The following is a 12553-nucleotide window of genomic DNA, read 5'->3' as shown; positions in this document are numbered from 1 at the left end:
ATTCAGGGTGATGTGAGCTGGGTTTCAAACAGGAGGCCACAATTTTCATCGCCAGACAGTGCCACCCATCTCAGGCACGTAGCAGCTCTATTTGCCCTCTTCTGAGCTGCTCAGTTTAGCCCTCAAACAGATCCAAAGGGAAGTTCTGGATACCTTCACAGGTGAACTTCCATATACGGCCGCGAAAGCACGGGCTGTGGAGGGTTGGCATGCAGATCTATATCAGCATGCCAAAACTTCCACAGCAACGTGTAACCAGTACACACAAATACAATTACACACGCATTTATTGGGAGAAGGTGGCAGAGTGACTGGAACATGTGTCAACAGCTTCCCAGGGTGAGGACTTACAAGAGCTATTTGGTACAATAAAGTCTGATGCTTAATACACAACTTTTCTGCGAAGGCTGCTTTTTTGCCTGGGCCAGCTGAGTGGCTACGTTAATGGGAAAACTGGAAGCCTTTTACTGGGTGAGTAGTAGCTGAAACTGCAGGGGTATCCGTGCTACCTTCTGCAGCATCTAATTTCAGCTGTGGTAATTCAGTCTGGTCTCTGTGGGCTCCCTATATAGGCAGCAGAAAGAGAGACGTTTCTCCAGAGGATGATGTAGCAGAGAGAATTTTCATGCCCGGAATGGTATTCCAGAGGCCTTAGCTCCAATGTTTATAAAGGGAGCTTGAGGACACTCACCTTCTACCAAACACACAAATGGAGATGTGTCACCTCCCCTTCACGCACACACCCCCCCCACGATGTTTAAAGTTTAAAAAAAAAAAAAAGAGAGAACAAGCTGGAAACACGAGACCACAGATAGGTGAATTGAGATGTTTCCTTAAGGACTTGCTAATAGGAAGGAAACTACCACCCTAAGAACGTGAAGAACAGCAAAGGCTTTCAGTGCTGAAGGCAGAGGGTTATGCATCACTCACACAACAAAGAAGACACATGTAATTCTGCTTCCACAGGGGTTCACCAGTCCTGTCAGGCTTGGGAAGAGATCTGAATAAAGAGGCCTGGAAGGAACCCAGGCACTTAGGGCAGCACCTGTACAAGATCCCTCTTCAGCATCCCACAGGTGATGCAAGCATTTTCTACACGTAGGAGTAAGAAACACAACAAGCTCTATCAACTAGGAACACTAAACGACGTGGAAAGGGCTTTATAAGCATGTGACCTTTGTTTATTTTTAATTACTTTCCATACTGCTGAGAGCAGAGTTTCCTATAAGCCAGATCCAAAGTAATTATTGGTTATGGGAACTTCCAGTGGCTTTCAAGTAGATCTTGCACTGCCAGAAACAGGTGGTGATAGGAAAACACCACGTGCCTCTCCTTCCACCAAAAGTAAAACCAGGTAAAGCAGAATCACATTTCAAGAGAGAAGAGTTATCATTTTGCTTAGACTGAACAGGGTTATTTTTTTTATCCCTGTCCTTTTTGAACTGTTCAGCACATAAAGGAAGACACAGAATAGTGCCTTCTCAGAATCCAGGCTACCAAATAGCTCTTGGCTGGTAGGTTTTTTTGCAAACAGCGCTGGGAATGCGCGATGTTTTGGTATCCAGCCTTCAATCCTCAGTTGTCTCCTACTCTCGAACGCAGAGGGAACAACACTGGTACTCTACTGGTATCAAGGGGGCTACAGCAGCAAACAGATCTGACCTCAGCTGTTTTGGATTGCCAGGTTTGCACATAGCTTACATTTTATCACCCTGAAATGGCCGAATGCCAGAGATGGGTGAATGATCACAGGCTACACAAAGTCCAAGTCAGTCCAAGTCAACCTGTCGCCAAGACAGGTGTTTCAGAGTGATTTACTAAATGGTATAATTACCGGGTATTAATTATTAAGTGACCACGTCTGGGAGAATGGGACAGAAGCAATTTGTTGAGCTCGGGCTCAGCTAGCTCATACGCTATGATGTAGGGGAACGTGCTCACCCTCCCAGAAGGCTGCAGCCCCTCCAGAGGAGGGGGAACAGGCAGAGAGCGCCTGAAAACAGAAAGGGAACAGGCTCGTGTCTCCGCACAGAGATAACAGCCCTCCAGCTGCTTATTTAGCCGCAGTCAGAATGCGTCCCATTTTGTACCTGCCAGCACGCGGGGAAAAAAACATGGTCGTGAAACCCCTTGCTCAGCAGATGCAGGGCACAGGCTTTTCATTTTCTAAGACAATATTATTTTTATACGCAGTCTTAGCTAAACTCAGGCGTCCTGATGCATTCTTACTCACTTCACATTCCTTCTCTACTTTGTCCAACTAAAGACTGAGCAAAGATCTGGGGCTAAAGGCTCTGATGGACTGCAAAACAGAGGGACAGTGATATGATCATCTGCTTTTTTTTTAAGCCTGAAGATTTGGGAGATACAAGACTTCACATTTACAGGCATTTTTTATTCCCAGTGAGGTTCAGGATGGTGAGGTCTTTGGAGCTTACAGATTCAGATTCTGGACTTTTTTTTTTTTCCTTTTTTTCTTAACTTCTGCTTATTTTACTCTTCATTTCAAGATAATCCATTTTAATACACCCCAAGGAAACAGGGGGAAAACCCTCAGATTCCTAACTAGATTAGGGTTACACAAAACCATCAACTGGCAAAGATTTAGGCAAGGGTGGACCTATTCTGACAGAGCGACAGCGCTAATTTAAAGATAATGGAAGTCAAAGAAGCAGATGTCAAAGGAGGACTGAGACACAGTCTTTTGTGGTTTAATTGCAGTTGGCTCCCCTGGAGTATCCTCTGAAGGAATTTTACACAGGAGAAGCCCACTACCTGTAAAAGACCAGGCACAAAAGTGTCAAAGAAAACAATCCTCATGCAGACAAACACTACTAATCACCAAAAAAACCAGGTATCACTTTCTTTTATTTCCGTCCTTTGCAAGAAAGGTGTAAATACATATAGGAAGTCACACACAGATTTATTCCCGACCTTCAAAACATTTTTAATTCTAGTGAGTGCAAAGCCTACATATGTGTGTTAAGTAGATACCACTGCAACTTGTTATGTTCTACCAACTGAACAACTTACAACCTATAATGCCTCGGGAGACCCCTCTCTTCCAGCACCTATTGCCTTGGTAAAACAGCGATATTTTTTTTCCCAGCTGAGTGATATGGGTGCCATGGGAAACACAAACACCAAGGAGGGTCCTGTGGTAGCGATGTTTGTTTCTTGGGTTGTGAAATGGTTGAAGTCATCACCCAAAAAGAATCACAGGAGTAAAACTGGCACTCCAAAGCTCACACAAAGGCTATGTATTTTCCACAGGCTAGCACCAGCTGCCACTACTGCAGAGATTACTTCCTGTTCTTCATGGGACTCACTCATTCACCATCTTATTTACTCCAGCCAAATTATGACTCCCAAAGGAAACCTGGGGACTGCTGTGGAGCCTTACTTAGAGCCAGCATTAGGCTGGGGTCCAACACAGCTCTGACCTACTGCTATCTGCTCCCTCCTATCAGCCCCAGGGCAGATCAAGCAACGGTCATCTTTCAGCTCAGTGTGTAATCCTCCAGCCCACCCCACAGAAAGCCAGGCCTGACACTTTTGGGGTATGAAGCTTTCCCATGGGCAAGAATGAGCCTGGAGAAGCTGTAGAGATACAATTTATAACACAGTGATGACTCCTCCTACACAATTAGGAAAAAAACACACCACGGACACGTACTGCACCAAGCCCTGGGGCACGCTTGTAGCTGTGCAATGCTATCAGAATACACATTAACAAACAGAGCAATAACAAAGCAATAATTGTGAAGGGGGAAGAAACCTATCTGATCTACTCTTAAACTGAATTAAAGGCACCACCGTAGCTTGCATATAACAGAATCTGACTCAAGAGAAACTGGTCCAGCTCTGTAAAAGCAAACCAGCCCCAAGGCAAACCTGAGCACACAGTGACTCTTTGTCATGCTTTGTAGAGGGTTATCACCCTGGGTTTTTTCAGGTAGCACAGAGTTGTAGCTCTGTCAGCCTGTATCTCTGTCAGATTGAGAAAGGGGGACTCTCCAGAGAAGTGGCCTAGCTAGTAACAGGATATAAATCATCAACCTAAAGCAGAGATGTGTAATAACTCAGGCCTCTCTGAAGGCATAGCCTGTAGGATAATTTAAGCATGTCTTGATGGTGTAGAACTGTAGAGTGGAAAAATCTTCTCAGTGTAACGTGCTGTCAAACTGCATCTGAAGACATTTATACAGGGGAAAAAAGATCAGAAGGCTCATGGCTCTGCAGCCATGAAGTGGCTACCCCATCCATCCCTGACTGGCTGGCTATGAGAAGAGTAGGTCAGTTTGCAACAGCTTCTGCAGCAAGCTCAGTCTATATCTTCCTCATCCCTGAAGCATCTCTGCAAAGACCTGTCTGACAGCAGTCAAGTTCTATCAGCACAAGTCAGATAAAATGATCCTAGAAGGTACAAAAGGACCTGCTTGGGGGAGGGACAGGGATGGGACAATCATGACCTAAAATGCCTATGTTATTTTTGAACAAAAGCTGGTTCACATCCCACCATCTTCTTGAATAAGCAGAACAAGCCCCTGACTGGTAAGAGATCTCTACAGCGCTCCTGAAGTTCCCTCCTGCTCCATGTAAAGATATGAACAGGAGTCTCTGCTCCTCAATAATCCAGGCTATTGCCAGCAGGTTTTGTGTCAAGAATTAGTCGCTGCTCAGAGAGCTGTGAATGATCTCATAAACTGCAACATTTCCTAAGTGAGACAGGCTGCCGAGGACAGAGAGGTCTGATTTTAGGAGATAGCTGCATCACTAGCAAGGGTCATGCATCTTGGCTCCTCCTCAGAGGAAAATTTGTTGGAAACTCCACCCAGTATGGGATAAACAGTGAGTTACTGAGAATATGCTTTCTGCCCAGGGGATTTCTTGTCGAAGGAGACAAGACCCTTTGCAGCAAAATATGGTTAAATATGGAGAAAATGTGGATTGCGGCCAAATTTGGAAATAATTATATCTGCTTTGCTCATATAACATTCCACAACTGGGCAACTGGCCCGATGCCATTTCCATGCGAACCGATTGTGAGTCGCCATCAGTCTTTCATTTAAATCCACTGAACTGCTGACTTTACATCTGACCGAGCGCACAGCAAATACCCTGTGGCCTAAGTTATAAACAATGCCATAAACACAGGGAAATCGAGACAAAGTTGCTCCTTTGAAACATCTAGCAATCAGCTTGTCTTGGGAAGGATGGGGCTTGGTACTTTGGGTGGCTGTTTGGAGCTGTGTTTCCAACTCTGTGTAGGTGGAAGGGTGGGGGTATGAGAATTCCTCATCTAGACTTGACTGCAGATCCCTCTTTGGCCAGATGAGAGCCCAAACTGGTGCTCTGAAAATAGTCCTCTCTCAGCTATGGTGGGAACTGAGGCTCCTTGCAACGAGCGCTAGACCCTATAAATCAATAGGTTTATTGTGCTTATTAATATTTTTTTTCGGTTCAGTGGTTAAAAACTGAAAACCACGCACCAAATTCACCGCTAATGCCCAATTGAATTCAATAAGGTTAGAGGTGCTGCTAAGATGCACAGTATCTCCCTTGAAATGACACTTTGCACTGTTTTTGCAGAAAGATGAAGGGAACAGCAAAGGGAAGCGTTCCCTGGCAAGGGCTCCTGCAGAGCACGTCGGTGATACCACACAAACCTGCTGGGATCACACGTGCTTACTAGGACCAAGCAGCTGGCTCAGAGACAGCAGCCCTTCCCAGGGCTGAAACCCAGTTAGCCACGATCTTAGAGAGGAGGCTCCTACTTAGAGCCTGGTGAATTTAAACAGATTTCTCAGGCACCTGGATTTACCTAATCTCATTTTCCCTAGCTCTCCTTGTGGCAACAGAGCTGGTTCGGCTGCTCTCCAGAGATCTCTGGCTGATCCTGGCTATTGAAGGGGTGGGGACTGGACCTCATCCCCTCATCTGCCCTGTAGTCTTTGTCCCTGCCTTCCTCATCCTGCTGTTTCCCTCCCTCACCAGCTCTCCCCACACTTCCTTCTGCCTGCTCCTCCTTCCCACATTCTGCCTCAACCTTGGTACAAACATCAGGGTCTTGCTTCTTTCTGCTTAGGAGATAACAGCAGGGGACCACGTGGAGACCAACTGAGGTCTGAGGGTCTCAGAGTATTTGGAACATGGTATTCTCTCTCTAAATTTTGTCTCCTTGTTTATAATTTACATATGACAACAACTCTGTCAAGTAGTTTAAGACCAGATATGGCCAATCTCACATATTTCTCCTACGAGAGCTTTCCAGAAAGCGCTCCTGCTTTTCTGAGATCTACCCTTGCTATGTGCCTACATCCCAGATGCTTTGCAACTCAATGAACATAGATCAAGAAAGCAAACCCGTTGCAGAAAAATATGACAGAGGATAAAACTGGCATATGTGGTACTGAAAACAGGCAGCAGGGTCTGAAAGACAACGAGAAGGATTTTGACAAATACCTGCAAAAGGAACCTCTTTCCTTTCGTGGCAGTCGCATTGGAGACAGAAGTTGTCATTAACCCAGAAAAACCTCAGCCATTTCCATTTTAAAGCCTGGAACTGGATCCTACTTTCACTTCTGTTTAATGGACATTTTGCCATTCACTGTAAAAGGAAAAAAAAAAAAGTCTCAAATTATTTTTATTGATATGCATCACTGCCAGTCACACAACACGAGTTCATGAGGAAAACTTGTTCCAAACGTCTGAACCAGGGACCTGAATTTCACTGACTGTTTTGACATATAGATGTGAAATGAGCCTGTGCGATTATAACAGGATATTGCAAGTCTTCTTATATATATATATAAAACAGCTACAGAGGTAAGTTTCAGTGTTCCTAAACCTAAAACAAAACAAAACAAAATAAAACACAAAACCAACAAACAATTTGTCCCACTGGAAAGCTCTGCTCTGCTACTGAGAGAGCTAGAAATCCTGATTTCTTCCTGACAGCTGAGGTGCTCACACAATACCATCTTCTAGAAGGAGGAAGGATTGTCATCCCTGGGAGGAAACAGTATGTGTTGCCTGTACATCGCAGAATCACAGAATGGTTTGGGTTGAAATGAGATGATCTTTAAGGTCCTTTCCAACCCCTCTGCCCTGGGCAGGGACACCTCCCACCAGACCAGGTTGCTCCAAGCCCCCTCCAACCTGCCCTTGAACCCCTCCAGGGATGGGGCAGCCACAGCTTCTCTGGGCAACCTGGGCCAGGCTTTCACCACCCTCACAGCAAAGAAGTTCTTCCTGAGATCTCATCTCAATCTCCCCTCTTCCAGTTCAAAACCATTACCCCTTATCCTATGGCTCCCCTCCCTGATCAAGAGTCCCTCCCCAGGGACTGGAAGGGGTTCTAAGGTCTCCCCAGAGCCTTCTCTTCTCCAGGCTGAACCCCCCCAACTCTCTCAGCCTGTCCTCACAGCAGAGGGGCTCCAGCCCTTGGAGCATCTCTGTGACCTCCTCTGGACCTGCTCCAACAGGTCCATGTCCTTCCTGTGCTGAGGACTCCAGAGCTGGACACAGTGCTCCAGGTGGGGTCTCCCCAGAGCGAAGTAGAAGGCCGTCATTACTCATTTTGGCTGTCCATCACTGGGCTGCTACACTTGACAGCTGTTTTTACCTCTCAGCTTGCCTGAATAACAGTTAAATCTGGGCTGAAATCGGATTGTTTTCAGCCTGCACTCATCTTAACATTTGTTGTATCTCCTTCACACCTGAACATGCCAGGACTGCCAACAGCTTGCCAGTTTTTGCCAGCTACATTGGTTTGTGTAATGCCTTTTCTGACAAGCTTTGCTGTTATTAAAATGTATGCACACTATTTGTTACATATTTTTATACGTAGCTCATCGGCATGTATGTATAGTATCACCACACAGAAGTCATTAACTTCTGCCACTTTGAGGATGTGGTCTAGACCAAGGCAGGAAAACGGGGCTGGTTTGACATTCATGAGCTGGTTAATCCACTGGGTAGCCCTCATATGGCAAGAATGTGAGCCTGCATGTTCATTAGAGGCTCCAAATCAGCTGCAAATGTGGTAGAGACTCAGAAGGGAGTTCCTTAGAAGAAAAGCAAACAAACAACCAAAAAAGCCTCTCAACAAACACTGATCTCAGCAACCCTAACCTTGCTCAATTAAGTCTGAGCTAAAAATCCAAGAACCTACATACCCTTCAGATGTAGGAGATTTCTAAGACACCACCCCTAAAATAACTGCCATTTCATGTGTTTTCTGTAACTACATAGCGTTCTTTGTAGTTAACACATTTAGGATTGTTTAAGGACAATTTTGGGAATTTTAATGGCTTGAGAACGGGCTACTGATGTAGTAATGCCTTCTAGCTCTCATAATTACGACTCCAGTAAAGATAGGTAGGGAGATTTGTATAAAACAGTAACAAACTTGCACTCCAAACAGAATATGTTGCACCTAAAACACGTCTCGCAATGTTTTACATTTTCTGCCAGTGCAACTAGAACAGATGGCGACAGTCCCTTCCTTGAAGAGCTGGGAAAAACTAAGACACCTTTATTGGATCCCCCGGAACAAGAGAAACCAGTGCCTGGTCATTCTGCATGCCCAGAGGTCAATGCCAAAGGAAGTAGCAGCAATGCAGAAGACATGGGCATTTGAGATGTTTAGAAGAGTATCCCAGTGCCTCTGAAAAGATTTGAGAGGTACTGCAGCTGCAACTTTGTTTAACTTAGCTAACAGAAATTGCAGAATTTTTCTTTTACTAACTGTTGCCCACTTGGAAGCCAGCAGAAAGCACGTATTATTCATTCAGCTAGCGTTGGTAATGCCCACCTTGTGAAACCACAGCCACAATTTTCACAAAAAGCTTTTGAGGCTGATTGGTGAATTCAGTCAGACAAGCTCTTTCTGCTTGATAATGAAGCAGTAGGAGTTACTTCAGCTATAATGGTGTAAGATAAATGCAGTTTTACTGAATTAAAAACATTTCAGATAAATGTGCGAGTTCAGTTTCATGTCAGGATGGGAAAAAAGTCAAAACATTCTGTGAAGTAAAATCGCAATGGTTTGATTTCCTGTTTTCAATTTGCTTTATTTTTTTGTATTTCATTTCCACAGAAAAAAATTAAATTAGCTAGCATTGCACTGACAATAGCAGAAATGAAAGCCTTTGGCATTAGTTAAATGAAATGATCTGGTAGGTCCAAAGACCATTTTGAATTCATTCTATGGATAATTTCAAATCTTCAAATTGTCCGATTCAACTGCAAATTTATAATTAAAAAAAAAAAAGAAAGAAAGAAAAATCAGGCATGATAATTTCTCAGGAAAACAGCTATCTAGTTTCTGACCAGCAGCATTGCCAGACACAGCAGAGAGGAAAGCAAACTTCCTCAAATTTGAAGATTTATCTAGCCTTTGATTAAAATTAGTTTCTTCCCCATATATTGAGCAGGATAGCCAGAAAAAGCTTGCACTGCTATGAGCCATGTTGTACTGGACATATCTTTGAAATAAATATGAAAAACAAACAAACAAAAAAGAAACTGTACTATCCAACACCTTTCAGAAGATATCTTGCACTAGACTACACAATATACAGTACTGTTTACAGTATAACTAAATGTTACATTCAGGAACCACACTGTAAACTCCAAAAAGAGAAATAAAAAGCTAAATTGTTTCCCTATAAATACTCGATTTTCTTCAGAATTACAAATGACTGTTTTACAAAGGACATGGACGTCGACCATAACAAGTTCTCCCTTTCATCCTCAATTCCCAACCCAGGAGGAGTGTCTGAGCCTCCAGACCAGGCGGGATTTTGGGAGCCAGCCTTTCTGAATCATCTTGACACACCACGGTACCTTTTTCCAGTTCTTTTAGGACTTCTAGGGAGGTTGCGCCCTCTCCTGACAGTTTAGGACTCGGCAGCAGCGACTGACAAATAAATGACAAATAAAACACCAAAAAAACCACCCATCACCACCACCACCAAAAAACCCCAATATATGTTTAAATGCATCGACCACCACCCTAGAATAATGTCCAAATATCATACAGTATTTGCAATCCATGCAATCCTGTAAAGGAAACTTTCACATGCTGAAAATATAACCTTGAAATCAGTGCTGTAACCCATGGATTCAGTTTCACAGAACTAATACATAATATGGCTAATGCTATTATAAAGAGTCAGTTTGCCTTCGTAAGCAAACGTAATCTCCTTCAACCAGCAAAGCTTACGCAGGAGTGACTAAAGAAATCCCACACATCTTGTCAATCATTCACACTACGCTTAAGTGAAGATCACCTTCTTTTCTTTATATGGAGTGCTCACCTCTCCTCTGATCCTGCATTAAAGCAAAATTAATTTTACAAACTCAAAACTGGATACTGACTAGAACTCTTGGTCCTACGAACTACTGAATACCACCAAAGAAAGAGAAGGAAATTTCCCTCTGGTCAAACTGGCAGGGACCACTTGGAGGGATTTTCTGCCTTTCTTTGTAGCTTAGGATATGCATCACTTCCTCAAAGCATCTGGGAATTTTACTTAACAAATTTCCTTCTATTCTAGAACCTAATTACTGACACTGCCGATCTTTCTGTGCTTGTGGCTTTAGTCTTTTCCACAGCAGGGTTTTACCCTCCTTTTCTTTTTTTTTTTTTCCCTCAGAGTGTTAGGTTAGTCAGGGTACTGACTGGGGAGTTTGGGGCCAGTGTGTTTATTCCATATGCTTGTTCAAATCATTGATACATCAACTATAGAAGAGAAGATATTTATTAAATTACCTCCTCTAATTAGATTATTTACAACGCTGTTATAAGGATGATTAACACTTGTGGCCAATGATCATCAACTAAACACAGCTGGAAGGGGAAACAATTGTTCACAGACTAACACCACACGCTGAGGTGTATTTTAGGCCCCTAGAACTCAACAACCACTGAAAATCTAGTTTGTCTGTTGCTTTACAACACAGCACTTCACTTGCTTTTACAGATTCTTCACCCTTACAATTTGTAAAACATGTTGTTGTGCATTGGGTGAAGGTCAAAGATCTGTGACTGCTAAACTGCCCTACCTTCCAGTTCCCTCAGTCTGTCACCGTCTGTCCTGCCAGCTCAGCACAAGCTTCACACGGCGTTTCTGAAACTAAGCCAAAAAAAAAATGAAAACAGCCACCAGGCGGCGAAATTTAATACTCATACAGCCTCGTTAATAGTCACTTATGATTATCCTCAGCTACTGTAACAGGATTCCTAATGTAACAGAAACATTGTATTAACAATATAATTTCCCCATGCTTCACAAAGGCCTTATATTGCTTATTAAATTAGTAGATTAATTACAATTACTGCTAAATGCGTTTGAGGCTTTTTTTATTCCACAAACCTGTCTCAGTCATGGAAAGTTCTACAAATAGCCTTGTTTTGAACCATCCTCAGCCAAACTACCACGTGTTCAAATACATGCTTAAGCCTCTATAGGAACAAAACTTTAATATTACACTTTGATCGCTATTTTATTATTGTAATTTTCCAACATGTTGTAACTGCTGTACAGTGTTCAGTTCACTACTGTCAAAGGATGAATGGCAGGCTTTGCAAATTATTTAAAACCATGTTATGCATTTTTAAAACCTAACATGCTGGTAGTTCTGACAATATTCACCAGTACAGTGTTAAAATGTATTAGAAAAGAAACAAACAAACAAAAAATTTGAAAAAAGGTAAGCAGGCATGTGTTGTTATTTCTCATTACTTCATTTAGTGCATGTTCCTGTATACCTTTTTGACAGTCTTTCTACTCCTTTTTACAGCATTTGCACAACCAACAAGCAAACAAAATGGTAAAAAGCTAAAGCATGACTTGACTGGTGCTGCAGATGCCACCAGCCTACGCACGCACCTTCCCTATGAAGCCGAGGCACATTCGAATGTCTTTTTTCCCCAGAAACAAATTTGTACCAAGCTGCTCTTTGAAGGTGGTAACTCCGGCAGACAAGATCTCAGCGCGATGCAGACAGGCCCTCAGGGATTCCACCTGGGGCTAAGTGAGTTGCAGACTCTGAAGTTGAAGGAACTTTCCCCCTGGATCACGAGGAGACAAAAAAAAAAAGGCAGAATAGTGGTATGGCAGCCTGTTCCTGAGGCGGGTTTGGAAACAGGGTTGCGGGATCATACATATGGGATCAGACTACCACACACCCACACTTCAAAGGGGGCAAAACTTTACAGTAAACAATTTCCTACGCAGAAATATTAGCCTGAGCCTCAAGACTTGGAAATGAAACCCTCCCACAGCGTGGGCGTAACCACCATCGAGTTGGTGGTGGCCAAGCTCCCACCGGGAAAGCGCGGCCCTTCGGCCCGCTCTCCTCCACGCCACCTCCCTGCACCCCCGGCCGGCTGCGAGAGGTGATTCGCCCCCAATTCCCTTCATCCATCACCGCCTCTTTCCACCGCCCGCACGGCCCCGGTCTCCTTCACGGGACCCTTGACAGGATCCCTGGCACCAGGCGCAAGGGCTTCACCTGGCGTAGCGCACACAACACCCGGGGG

At 43.8% G+C, this 12553-nt stretch overlaps 1 long non-coding RNA gene across 1 annotated transcript in view; it reads right to left on the bottom strand.

Annotated features, from left to right (window-relative positions):
- Window positions 1-2082: 2082 nt before the first annotated feature.
- The window catches only part of LOC106901657, a 10681-nt gene continuing 210 nt past the window's right edge, over window positions 2083-12553 (bottom strand). Inside the window, exons 2-5 of the long non-coding RNA XR_001414347.1 lie at window positions 11901-12082; window positions 11074-11144; window positions 6466-6610; window positions 2083-2775 (exon numbers count right to left, since the gene is read on the bottom strand). This is a non-coding gene — a long non-coding RNA (uncharacterized LOC106901657). The remainder of the gene's footprint in view (window positions 2776-6465; window positions 6611-11073; window positions 11145-11900; window positions 12083-12553) is intronic.

Source organism: Calidris pugnax, unplaced genomic scaffold (assembly GCF_001431845.1).
Source record: "Calidris pugnax isolate Ruff unplaced genomic scaffold, ASM143184v1 scaffold219, whole genome shotgun sequence".
Taxonomy (NCBI): domain Eukaryota; kingdom Metazoa; phylum Chordata; class Aves; order Charadriiformes; family Scolopacidae; genus Calidris; species Calidris pugnax.
This window is presented reverse-complemented; position numbering and strand designations above follow the sequence as displayed.